Source organism: Myodes glareolus, chromosome 14, assembly GCF_982192425.1.
Source record: "Myodes glareolus chromosome 14, mMyoGla1.1, whole genome shotgun sequence".
Classification (NCBI taxonomy): domain Eukaryota; kingdom Metazoa; phylum Chordata; class Mammalia; order Rodentia; family Cricetidae; genus Myodes; species Myodes glareolus.
The window spans coordinates 55,407,586-55,421,604 of record NC_142039.1 but is presented as its reverse complement, the minus strand read 5'-3'; the positions used below and the strand labels follow the sequence as shown (position 1 = coordinate 55,421,604).

The 14,019-nt window shown below is 40.5% G+C and overlaps 1 long non-coding RNA gene across 1 annotated transcript; it reads right to left on the bottom strand.

Annotated features, from left to right (window-relative positions):
• Nucleotides 1-1,082: 1,082 nt before the first annotated feature.
• Nucleotides 1,083-14,014, bottom strand: LOC125392611 (uncharacterized). Its single transcript, XR_007229588.3, has 3 exons — nucleotides 13,956-14,014; nucleotides 8,343-8,511; nucleotides 1,083-1,227 (listed from the first exon to the last, which is right to left on the bottom strand). It is a non-coding gene; the product is annotated as an uncharacterized LOC125392611 (long non-coding RNA).
• Nucleotides 14,015-14,019: the final 5 nt, after the last annotated feature.

The window sequence follows — 14,019 nt, the reverse complement described above, 5'->3', positions numbered from 1 at the left end:
AAAAAAAGATTATGCAACGTTTCCCCTTTTGTCTAAATAAAAAGGAAAGGGTTTTAACTCTAACACAGTAAAACTTATACAATAAGAACAATTATCAGATAAGAATTACATTTACAGTATCTAGCCCATCTGTTTTTGACACCTTTGAGGAAGTATTCTATTATCTACTCTACCTTGATGAGTTCAAAGTTTAGTGGCTAAATCACTTTTTATCATAACTTGTATTACCAAAATAAAAATATCTTTTTAGAACTTAAAACATTTTCTTAGACAAACAGCTTAAATTATCTGTCTAAAACATCTCTGTTTGACCTTAAAAACATACCTAACATAACTACAAGTTTCATTGTTATAGATGACTAACTACTAATCCGCATTTCATAAATATCCTAATCATTTTGATAGTTTTCAAGGACTAGAGCGTTACATTACATTTTTAAATGAGCTGCATTGGTATAATACCTTAAGTCAGGGTAGAAACAGATAGATAGATAGATAGATAGATAGATAGATAGATAGATAGATAGATAGATAGATAGATAGATAGAGAACGTTATATATATATATAATATATAGCAGTATATACATATATATAGAATAACAAAAATAACCTTAAATTTATATCAATATATAAAATTCCATACCAATGTAAAATATTTGAGACTATGGTTGCTTTTTAGTTTAAAAATGGATTCAATAATTTATCATTTAATCCTATCATTACTTATCCCCCCTTTTTCACTAGATAGGAGAGAAAGAAGGAAAGAAAAAGAGAGAAAAAACCCCTTAGTCTAACCTCCTGTGTTTAGTGTCCTCCCTGACCTTGAATAATAACATGCAACTCACCCCCCTAATCAATGACCAACATCCATAACCCACCAAATGAACAAAAAACCACTCACCCCACCTCTTGGAAATGTGAGCTTCTTGCTCTTAAAATTACTTCTTGTTGTCTGGGAGTGACAGAATTGTTAGGGGTCCCTGACAAAATTGAGATAACGGTCAAGTTCTGGGAGAGCTGTGTCATTTTTTGCCCAGTCTCTGAGTGATAGGAAGGTACATGACTTACCTGAAGCCCTAGATGGAAGAGTCTGTGAGGCTGGAATATCTCATTTAGCAGCTTTGAAGTTGTTCTGGATGCAATTTTTGAGGAAACTGAAGCAGAGGCATTCCGAGAGGCCACTTGGGCTACTTGTCTTGTCTTCATTACTGTCTGGTCCTTTTGTTCTAAAAACATAAACTTTTAATGGTTACACACATGTCTGAATTAACAAAATTATGGAAAGTATGGTATGCATAAATCAGCTAAAGATGATTTTATGCTCTATGTTTTAATAAATAAAAGGTATCTGTTAACTTTATAAGTCCATTTGGACTGCATAACAAAACTGTAAAATAAATCTCCATCCAAACCATATAAAAAGGTAGCATGTAATAAAAAGCCATGAAGACTCCGTAGCAAGCAAACTTTATCACGTCTCCTCCGACCTCAGAACTGTCCCCATGGCGAGGGATCAGCGCACGCACCACCTATTGTAGTTCTTCTTTGCTTCTTCCTTCGTGTCTGCAACCAGGATTTTGAGGAGGTCTTCCCTAGTCAAATTTGATCTTTGGCTATTTTGAAGGAATCCCTAGCTTTCTGTTTCCTTTGGAAACAAAGGCATAACATCTTCCCAAATGCAATACATTTCCTAACTTTCATTCTGAATTTAAGATATCCTTAAAATATCTAGGCTGGTTAGATTAGTAGTTTTTCCACAATCCAATGTTTCCCAGCAGCTGTTGCTCTTTTGTTATTAGTGTTTAAAATTTTTAAAGTTAATAAAGCAGTATATAGGACCCAGACTTCCTGTACTATGGTATTTCCCATCCCTATGTGGCTTATTCTTTTTATACTTTTTTACTTTCTCCTTAAAGACTTTTATTATTTTTAAACTACTCTTTATTCTATGACTGTCTATACTGATTTTCTTTCATTTCTTTAGGATCTAAGCACATTTTCGAGCATACTGTACCTGTTCAGAGGTTTTCTCAGTCTGACTTTTTGCATGCCTGAAAGATTTTTCTGACTGAGTGAACCAAGTCTTAAAGGGCAAGGCTATTTGCTGCATGGCTCCCTGTAATGCATGGCACCTGTGGCTGGCTCTGCTCCCAGGGTTGGTCCAGTAGGCTGCCCCACAGGTTCTGGGTTGCAGTCACACTGGTTGCCTTTCCATGACAGCCAAGCCTCATGCCCACAGGCACTGGCCAGGGGCTGCACGTATCTGCCCAGCTCTGGGAAGTTGTTGAACCAGTGCTGCAGCAGACATTTCCACTTAGTGCCAAGGAGCTGTTCACCTCTGTTCAATACTGTGCATCCCACTTCCTTCATGTTTGGCTGGCAAATCTCTTGCACCAGATTCTTTTTCCCCCAGTTCCTCTCTCTGCCCAGAAGTCTCGCCTATCCTCTCCTGCCTACCTATTGGCCATTCAGCACTTTACTAAACCAAGCAGAAGGTGCCTTAGCAGAGACACAGCTTCACAGTGTACAAAACGATTATTCCACATTCATTCCCACATTCTTGGAGTTAAATGTCTCTGACTAGCACATCACCTCTGAAGGAGACCCCACACACAGCAGGTGCTCCCTCTCACACCCCAAATTAGGCGCAAACCAACCCCAAACACCTGTTTCACAGAGAGATCCTTTATTGAGTGGGAAAGAAAAGCTAAAGTGACTGCTTTCTGACTTGGGAGAGAAAGCAACAGCAAATGACCTTGAAGGTGTAATTTTTCAGAAGAGAAAAAGGGGAAGTCTGTGTTAGAATGGGATAAGATGTGTTGGTAAAGGAGATAGAGGATAAGGGAGAAGGGGAAGGGAAAATGGAAAAGGAAAAGGAAGAAAGGAGAAGGGAAAAGGGAAAGGGGCAGGGATATTTGTCCCAGGGGGACAAAGGACTGCCTTTAGATAGAAAGGAGACAGACATGGCACATAGGAAAATGGCAGTTTATAAAAGTAAAATGGAAAATCCCATGTTAGGATGAGGGGTTTATTTTTAATTGAGCATGTTAATTATGTGAACTAAAGGGAGCTTCTGATTGCTGGATTTCAATAGGTTGATAGCAGCCCCTTGGTAGTCAGCCTTAGGAGGAACAAGTGACCAAATAAGGGTACAGGCCTTGGTAGCTAGCTTTAGGAATGTAATCTAATAGACTTTTAGCAAGGCAGAGGGAATAGGAAAGAAGGGCAAGGCCTACAAGACCCACATGCTTGTGTGGGTTAGTGTCTCTTCAATATCACCTTCATTTATTTGCATAACAAATTACCTCAAGCTCAGGGACTTAGACAAAAATTAGTATCTTTCCTAATTTACAGTTTGGCATCTGCTATTGGCAAAGGCCTCAGTTTCTGACCTTAGCTGCTGACAGGCCTCACACCATGACAGGAGACTGCTCTGAGAAGCCTTCCAAGGGTAAGAGAAGTAAGGCTGAGCTGTTTCCTTTAGGACCTAACCTCACAAGTCACAGAGCCTCACTTCTACCACATTCTATTCACTTAAGGGAATCACTACTTCTCAGCCAGGTTTTACGTGAAAGGTTTGAAGACATTTTAAACCACGCATGCTCTTTCTTGCTGCTTTTTAGTCATTAGGACCTTCTTTTACTTACTAAAGTCACTAACCTGTCTCCAAGTGCCTCCACACACGCACATGTCTGTCTGGAGAAGATTCTCTGGCTGACTGTTCCTGAGGTGTCTTTCCCCCACCACACTGACCTTGTTCACTTCCCTAGAATATTTCATTTGGACCCACTGTGGCTGGTTTACAATCACACCCCCATTCCTCAATGTCTGATAGAGAGTTGGCACACACACAAAGTTTGTGAGTGAATATGGGAATGAGCGGGGAAGAGCACAGGGCATGTATGCATTCACAGAATGTTTTTAAGGAGCTAAGAAGAAAAACCACTCAGAGGAAGATGTGTACGATGATGAGGTAGCTAATAAATCTAATGCGTGAAGTGACATTACAGTTCTCTCTAAAATATTTAAGGGACTACTGTAAGGGAAAAGATTAAGTTTATACTTTATAATTCATGGGACTGAATTAGAATGGATGAGTAAAAATTATGAGAAAATGGGGCTTAGCTGAATAAAAGACAGAGATTTTTAATGACTAGGGTCATCTGAAAAAGAAACCAGCTCACTTCCCAGAGCAATCTTCCTGTCATTTAAAAGGTTTAAAACTAAGTAAGCTATAACTAACCTGCCTGCAATATAAGAAAAAAAATTCCGCTCCAGAGACAGACTGGCTGGATGTCCTTTTACACTCTAAGACCAGTGGTTCTCAACCTGTGAGTTGCAACCCCTTTGGGGACTAAATGACCCTTTCATGGGAATCACATACTTGATACCCTGCAGATCAGATATTTACATCACCATTTAAAACACTTGCAAAATGACAGTTGTGAAAATAGCTTTTTGGATGGTGGTCACCACAACACGAGGGACTGCATTAAAATGCTGCATTAGGAAGGTTGAGAACCACTGCTCTAAGACTCTGTGTGACTTTTCTTGGGGAGACAGAGCACAATACAACACACACACAGAGACATACACAGAGTCTATAGACAAAATAGACAAAAGTACAGATACCACTAAAGTCCAATTTGATGCGTCACTGAGTTGTATTACGGTTACTTTACAGTAATAAAGACGAGGGGTAACTCAGGGAAGCAGAAATGGCTTAAAGACAAGCGCATCACCAAAGCCCACATCAAGCATGGGCAACAGATCACAAAAGCTGTAAACCTGGAGCACAGTACACAGCCTGTGCACAGCTCAACAAATTGGAAAATACCCAACTCAACAGGCTGGAGAGTGTCCTTTCCAGTAGACTCAGCTGATCCGGCCCCTTCCAGGCAGCTCAGCTGGCCTCTGTTTCTTCTGGGCAGGTTGCCTGGTCTCTGCTTCTTTTAAGCTGCTTGGCTCATAGTAGAGTGTCACACAACAGTTTTTATTGTTTATATACTCCCGAGGAAAAATGGTCCTAGTGAGTCTGGTTGGTTTCAGGGACTTCCTGAAGTTATCTTGAGTTGTTTACATTTACTTCCTGTCTTAAAAAAACGCCTGTCCCATAGGATGGAGTGTTTCACCTCCCAGTGAACAACCTATCCTAAAATACCCTGCTATTTCACTTTCTCATTACATTTTCCGTCTTAAAAGTTTCCATCCCAGATGGAAGGTTTGAGCCTAGGAGGAAACTGCTGCAAAGAAGAAGCAGTAGCAAAATGTGTATTTAAAATATCTAATATTTGAGTGAGACATGAGAGAAAACTAAAATCCATAAGAAAATATTTACTACTTATTCCTCATGAGAACTTGGTTAATGCAGAAAGCTTTAGAAACTGGGCTTTTGAGATTATAAAAGCTATATTTATTTTAGGATCTAAATGTTTCCATAGGTTGATCAAGGTACCAAACTTGGAAGCTCAAGAGTCTTTGACTGAATACCTCTATGAAGCACATTTAAAAATCTTTCTGGAAGTAGATTGCCTAACGTTTAGTTTCTACCCAGGCATTGAATCAACCTCTTAAAATAAAATAAGGGGAAATCATTCCTTAAAAATAGTAGCAGTGCTCCTCAGTGAGTGTGTAGACAAGCCAGGGTATGTCTATGCCCTAGAACATTATGCAACTGCAAAAACAATCAGGCAAAGGTCTGGCAGTACTGACTTGTGACACAAGCTTCTCAGGGTGTTGAGGCAGGAGAACTAACTACAAGTTTAGTTCCAGTCTCATGCAGACTCGTTCAAGACCAGCCTGGGCAACTTAAATGAAGCCCCATCTCAAAGCAAAAATAAGAGTGAGGGCTGAGAGATGGTTCAGTGGTAGAGTTTGTAAACCTGTGTGAGACTTTATGCTTAATCGCAGAACAAATCACAAAGTACTGGGAAGTTTAAGTGAGTATTTCTAAGAAAGAAAAAAAATGAGGATACAGACTTCATGATTCTAAAGGCATGATCATCTAGGAAAATGTGAAATGGAATAGAGAGTTAAAAGTTCAGTTACTGCCCAGAGCTCACAGGCAGAGGGCTAGAGGAGAGAACGACAGAGGCCACATAGGGTAAGGGAGTTATTCTGTATAACATGTCCATCTGTTTGTGTTGCTTTCGTTAGTTAATGAATAAAGAGACTGCCTTGACATAGATGATAGGGTAGAACTTGGGTAGGCGGAGAAGACAGAACTGAATGCTGGAAGGAAGAAGAGCAAAATCAGAGACGCCATGGATCTTCTGCCTGAGATGGATGCAGGTTAGAATCTCCGGTAAGCCACAGCCACATGGTGATACACCGATTAATAGAAATGGGTTAAACTAGTATGTAAGAGTTAGCCAACAAGAAGTTAGAGCTAATGGCCAAGCAGTGTTTAAATTAATACAGTGTGGTTATTTCGGGTGTAACCTAACCAGGCAGCCGGGACAAACAAGCTGCCTCTCCTTGTAACATATAACACTCTCCTGTGGACACACATCATTGTACATTCCTCCAGACCCATAATGCACAACACCAAGTGTATCCCCCTAATGTAAACTGTGGGTTTTGAGCCACAGGGTGATGAATTGCTCTGGCTCAACAATCATAACATCGCTGGCAGGCTAGGGGAAGGTGCTAAGAGCAAGGGAGATGGGTGAGCATAGGGCATGCCTAAGCTTGGCTGTCTGCTCAGCTTTTGGTGAGCCACACAGACTTTATGCAGTACACATAATAAAAGAGTGTGATACTTTTGTGTAAGCTGTTTGAGGTAAGTATTTACGTACTTGAATCAAAAAGAGAAAGAAGCAATAATAAAGTATAAGAGACTAGATTCCAAACTCGCAGGATTGCAGAACTTGGAGAAAAATTGCAGACTGTAACTGAAGCACAAAAAATGAAAACTCAAGAGAATAAATACTACTGTAAACTTCTATCCTGCTACTAATGATGAATATAATAATTGTGTAGGACAATACATTAGCCTGCTTTCTGTTATTATAACAAAACACCTATGTATAACCACTCACTTGGCCACAGTCACAGGCTGCTGTGGGCTTGTAAAAGCATTCTTTTTCCATAGGGAATGGAGTATCAAGGGGACTTGTGGCTATCAGGATCCCCAAGGCTTGGCATGGCCTTATAAGATCCCTGAGTGGACAAGAGCTGCCACGGACCAGCTCAGTGGAGCCACTCAGACCGTGAGAGAAGCAGGGTCATGGTACACAGGAAGGTACGAGGTCGGCGACGACAAACAGACACAACACACAATAGAGTGGTTGGAATCTGCTGTGATTTTCTGAATTCATGTTTTCATTAGATAGTATTCAAACAAAGAACAAATCAAAAGGTCATGTATCATTAGCTGGCACAGTATGAAAGCTTCTTTTAGTCACATCAGCGATATTTAAGAAAAGCATATTATCAGGGACAGGTGTTAGACATAAAGCATCCTTAGAAGAGGAAATCTTGTCCTTGGGAACGTAAACCTCAGACAAGTGGTTTCATCTTATGAAAAGAAAGTTTTTGTCCCATTATTGCTATCATAGCCCTTCCTCTTTCTAACCCTTTTCTCATTTCATCTAGTGACCAAATATGCCTAATCAGTTCTCTGCACCTGTTGAAATATGCTTTTTAGTACCTTCTTATACAGCAGACACCATGGAGGTTGGGGTCTAGCAAGCCTATCTATAAAGTTCAAAGTATAATATAACAGTCTTTGTCCATCAACATTAACCCATCTATTCCCTTGCTCATCATATACCCTGTGTATGACAAGGGTTCTGCTGTAGTCTTACATATTTCCATATTGTGCTTCTCTATCCCAGAGCTGTTTCTGAAGAGATAATCTTTGTCTTGTAGATATAAAGAATATCATTATTAAAAGAGTTTGTGCAAAGCCCATATGCCCGCATAGCCGGCTAATCGAGAAACCCTTCTATGCTCAGAGGTGGCTAATACCAGACTGTCTGCCATTGACCTCCAGGAAGCCTAGTCTCATAGGACACATATCTCCCGTGTAGCATAATGACATATGTCATGTCACACAGACGAAACTGGAGTTGGTGTGGCAAAGAGCGTCTTAGAGTCAGCATCCCTGGGGGGATCTCCAATTGGTATCCACAGTTCTGGGTCCCATGTACAATAGCATCCTAGAGAATGCTCACTGGACACTTGACAGTGATCCTCACAAGACAGCTCATTTGACTTTGGAAAGCTCCTGTACACCCAGAAGAACAATTTCATATCTCAATTTAGTTATAGCTCTGCCTTCAGAACCACATAAATCTATTTTGTGTGTGATGTCTAATTAATTACTTGAGGACAATACCTGTGCACTCCTTTGTTTCCACGATTCTTCCTTATCTTTCTCAGGCCCTAGAAGAACATGATATTGCTCTTTATTGCACTCACAGATTAGCTGAACACATTTATCCTTTGGTTCTTTCTCCACCACCAACCGGTTTCAAAGGAACAGCTGATAAATCAGAATGCCACAACTAAAAAGTATAATGACCAATTAGACAAAAACTACACCTAATGTAAATATACATGAAAATATAAATGTAAGAACAACTCTAAACAGTATATAAAAGTATATAAATAGACCAAAATTTTAACTTATTTCATACTACAGAATATAGAGTTTTTATCTTTAATCTCAAAACAATCTAAAAGATGTAACATTAGATAATATTAGATGCAGAAGGTTTTTGTATTATACACTGCTGTCTTGAGATTTTAAAAAGGAAAAACACTGGTGTGTGTGTATTTCTTATGCATGTGCTATTGCTGGAGGAATATTAAGCTCCGAGTGCCATCAGATGCCATAGGACAGAAGAATTAAAAGAATTAAGAGTGTGATTAAATTTTTATGACTTATGCTTTGGTAACTTAATTTTTAATTATGAAACTGTATTTCATAATTATAAGTAGCATGATAAACTAAGAAGATAATAAAATATAAACTCAATTAAATACCTCGCATGTAGATAGAGCAAGGCTGTGGAATTCCCTTTGGCCTATAGAGGAAAGAGACTCATTGGTCAAAGAAAACATTAAATCCAACAGATTCTTAACACAAAATATTCAGGAAATCTGGGACAACATGTAAAGACCAAACCTAAGAATAGTAGGGGTAGAAGAAGGAGAAGAACTCCAGCGGAAAAACACAGAAAATATATTCAACAAAATTATAGAGGAAAACTTTCCCACCCTAAAGAAGGACATCCCTATGAAGGTACAAGAAGCTTACAGAACACCAAATAGACTGGATCAAAAAAAAATCTCCTTGCCATATAATAATCAAAACATAAAACATACAGAATAAAGAAAGAATATTGAGAGCTGCAAAGGAAAAAGGTCAAGAAATATATAAATGTAAACCTATCAGAATTACACCTGACTTCAACAGTGAAAACCATGAAAGCCAGGTGGTCCTGGATAGATGTGCTGCAAACACTAAGAGACCATGGAAGCAAGACCAGACTACTATACCCAGCCAATCTTTCATTCACCATTGATGGAGAAAACAAGATATTCACTGACCAAAACAGATTTAAACAATACATATCCACAAAACCAGTCTTACAGAAAATACTAGAAGGAAAACCTAACTACACTCACAATAACAGACATCTGATAACGCCCTACCAGCATAACCCAAAGAAGGGAAACACACAAACACTGCTACCAAAAAATAACCAGAGTTAACAACCGCTGGTCATTAATATTGCTTAATATCAATGGATTCAATTCACCTATAAAAAGACACAAGCTAAGAGAATGGATACGCAAACAGGATCCAGCATTCTGCTGTTTACAAGAAACAGCTCAACCTCAAAGACAGACACTACTACATCAGAGTAAAGGGTTGGGAAAAGCTTATCCAGTCAAATGAACCTAAGAAACAAGCAGGTGTGGCTATCCTAATATCTAACAAAATTGATTTCAAATTAAAATCAATCAGAAGGGATGGAGGACACTTGATACTCATAGCAGGAACAATTCATCAAGATGAAGTCTCAATCCTGAATATCTATGCCCCTAATACAAGAGCACCCACATATGTAAAAGAAATATTATTAAAACTTAAATCACACATAAAACCCCAACATCTGACTTCTGAGTCTTTATTGATAAATTGAATCACCGAGGTAAAATCAACCGTGGGGGTGCATCCCCAAACCTCAAAGTGTGCAGTTCACAAGGCATTGTAGGAACATGTGTAGGGACTGGAGATCATGCTTCCCCTAACTTTATGAACCAGGGAGCTCAAAGAGTGTGGCGCATGTGAAACAGTTGTGGGCAGGTTTTGTTTCCTCACTTGCTCATTGGGCATGTGCACAGCGGCAGTGGTGTACAGTGGAAGGAGAGGAAATGTCTTTCTTCCTGCTTCCCCAGATGGGGTAAGCACAGGGTGGAAGAAACTGGTTGGGGCCGGAGGTCCTGAAATCTCTAACATGCATGTCCAGGGTGAGTATGTTGAGAGGCAGAAATGCACAGAAGACAAGAGGGTTGGTAAACTCTGATCTCTCCAGTCAGGGCAAGCTCAGAGTGACAGAAGTGTGTATAGGGGGTGGAAACTCCATGGTCTTTTAACCTGTTTGCCTGGGGTAAGAGGAGGGCAAAAAAAAGAAAAAAAAAACAACTGTGCAGAGGAAGAATAGAGAACTCGGACTTGACCAGCTAGGGTGAGGAGAGGTCAGCAGAATCTGCAGCAGGGTTGTCTAACTTGTCCAGATGGGATGCTCACAGGGAAAAACTGTGCTTTAAAAAACTGAGACCTCTAACCTATCCAGTTCAGGTGCTTTGTAGGGCAGCATGATTTGTTTGTTTCCAGAACTTTTAATCTAGCAGAGAAATTGGAAACATAAATTCTGACACTGGGTCATTGAAATTCACAATGAGAAAGACCAATACATTTTTTGAGGTTTGGATCTCAGGTTCCAACTATTCTAGCTATCGGGGAGTACAGACTATTGGTTCTGTAACTATCTCAGACAATGACATCTCCCTCCTGCTGGGTCTTTGGTCCTGGTGAAGGAGTGATGCTGGTCTCATAATGCCATATAAGACCAATGACCTCCAGGTGGCAAAGCCAGTGCATCCCTTGGTCATATGTTCCACTGTGCCATCTTCTTGCCATGAGTGTTTTCTGTAGTCAGTGGCAATCTGTCAGGAAACTGTATTTGTAAGGCTGAAGTGCAGGCAGAGAATGTATCTGGTATCAATTACTTTAAGGCAAACTATTGATCTTTACAGGAAGTCCATTCTTTGAAACTCCAGTCCTGATGAAATTACACCTACTTCGAAGGGTTAAAAACCTCTCTGATGAGCTCTGAAATGCATTCTTCTTTTCGTTGGTCCCTTTGTTATCTACCTCTGCTGCCCACACAGTTCTGTCCCAAACTATTGGCTGAGAAAAAAAAAGTAAGAATATGTCACAAATGCTCTCCAAATCAGATTTCCACAACACTGGCAGATGCCAAACAGGTTTTGCCTCCCACCCTACTTCACATATATGTCTTCCTCAGACACATAGCTCCAGATCCAATTAGCATGTCAAGACTAGAGAAGAACAAGAAGGTAGTCTGCAACCCTTTATGTCAGTCACAGTTCCTGCAGGATTGAATCATAGCTAGAAGCAGGACAGTTTTCACCAGCCTAGAGACAGTCGATGCATGGCACTCCAGTTATTTTCATGAAGGAGTCAACTGATCTTTTTCTACTTTACTGATGGGGCATCTGCCAGCTCAATAACTACATAAAAATTTGCATTCTAGTAAAACCTCACATTTTCCACAGCAGCTGTTCTTGGAGGTATTGCTTGGAGAAGTTTACTAGAGCGCACCAAATGCACATCGTAGCTTTAAGAACAATACATGTCAACATCCCTATATTTTTAAAGTCTTTGTTAGTAACACGACCTCTGAAATTCCTAAGTAAAACTACCAACTGACTTCAGAGCCTCGCCATGAAGGAGAGAACACCTTCTGTACATTTTTCAAGTCTGGCTAGTAATGAAATCTCTCAGATTCCCTGTAGGTGAAATTAGTATCTGATTTCCTACCTTGGATCCTAAGAAGTATATAATTTCAAGAGTTCCCACATACCCCTTCCTATCATCATCAGTCATCAAAGGTCAGAGATTCCGTTGCTAAATGGATGACTATCACTCTTGCCCTGAAGGATTCCACAGACCTCACAGACATCTTGTGAGACGAGACTATGGCCAGAATGCCTTTCGCCACTTGGCCCCCCACTTTGAGTCTTCAACATCAGTGCCAACTCATCTATGTCAAATGGCCCTTCATGACTTGGTAATTTGCTTTCCACAGAATAAGTCCTTGTGCAAATAACTCCAAGTGCCTTGGGAGTTGAACACATACAGACGTATTGGCATTACAGGTGTTCTTCGTCAAGAGTCAAGGGACCTGCTTCTCCCTCAAGGGAAGAGTTTGAGCATGAAGTGATTTTGGAGGAAAGTAGTTCCTTGGTTCTTCTGTTTGTTTTGTGGTTAATCGAAGCAATCACCATGCTGAGCCTGCACATCTGTCTTCCCAGTAAGGACATGCATTTTTCATGAGTCCACAGGCAGTGGTAAGAGGGTTTCTGCTCTAGTTTTGTGGCTGCTGATAACTGCATTCACCTTGCTTCTATCGGTGAACAGTGAGGCTGTCACCTGCAATCCTATCACTAGCATCGTCACTAATGCCACGGTGACATCTGGCAATGCTTCCTTTTCATTCCCAGTGGACATATCTGAGGGCAGTGTGCCATGCAAAAGGAACAGGAAAGGCGAAGCATGAGGCGTGTTGTGCTTGACAGGGGCTAGACGAACTCTGAAATGGTGTCTGGATATGACCCGTCAAGAGCAAGTTGCAAGCCACGGGAAGCGTGTTAGGTTTCAATGAGATGGTAAGTCATTAAAGGGTTTTGAGTGCAACCGCATAGGATCCTAAATGGCTAACTCCCACTGCTGAGCAGAACTGGGCTGTAAAGAAATAGAAAGAAAGTAGAAACCCCACTAGGCTACTGTGATTGCCCAGGCAAAGTGGGTGGTTCTTGACACCTCTTGTATTCTAGGTTTATATTACCAATTATTTACCTTTTCATCTGTGCCGTTAACTCCTCGAGGATGGGCGAGTTCTACTTATAAATTATGCATATAACCTACTCATATGCCCATTCAACACATGCTTGATAAATGTGTTGCTTCAGTAGCTACCAGCAATAGGGATTTACTACTACTATTCGCTATTGAGTGACAGAATGGCATCCCTGAATGGGCTTTGTAACTCTCTTTAGGAAATTTTTTTGAAAGTTTCAACATTTGTGTAACCCTGGCCTAACAAGACTGGCATTTTAAAAATGTCTAACTGGACCTCCCAACTTCCTCCCACCTCCAACACAACCAAGGCACAAATGCTTCTCTCTGCACAATTCTGGTGATATTTTAAAACTTATTCATAACTGGGTTATAACGTTTCTGTTGACACTCTTCACCCCTTTTCCCTATGCACAGCAGGCTCTCAAATACTATCTCGGTTATGGGAATCATAGTAACCCTTGTCACCGAACCCATTTGGGTATTTTCTTTATATCTCAGTAACTATGGGTGTAGCTCTCAGTGAGGGGTAATTGATGATAACTGTCAGACCTCAAAGTAGGGATTTACGTTGCAGGCAGTGAGTGGCCTCTTCTATACAATCCTGCTAACTATACAATTTCTGGCTAATTACAAACCATGGGCACTGAAAAAGCATGAGACGCTGGGTTCCCTAAGCGTTTCTTCTGTTCATCTTGGCCAGAAGAGCAGACTGAAACAGAGAAGGCGTTGAGAAGCAACCTCGTTTCTTTGGATCAAAGGCTGGGGAGAAGGAACAGGCTGTTTCCGGTTCGAACATTCTGAATATGTCCTCCTTGACACGCATCAGCTCACCGTCAACTGGGTCGTGGACAAGCCAGGCAGAATCAAGATCTTGGCCCAGCCTCAGAGAAACGAG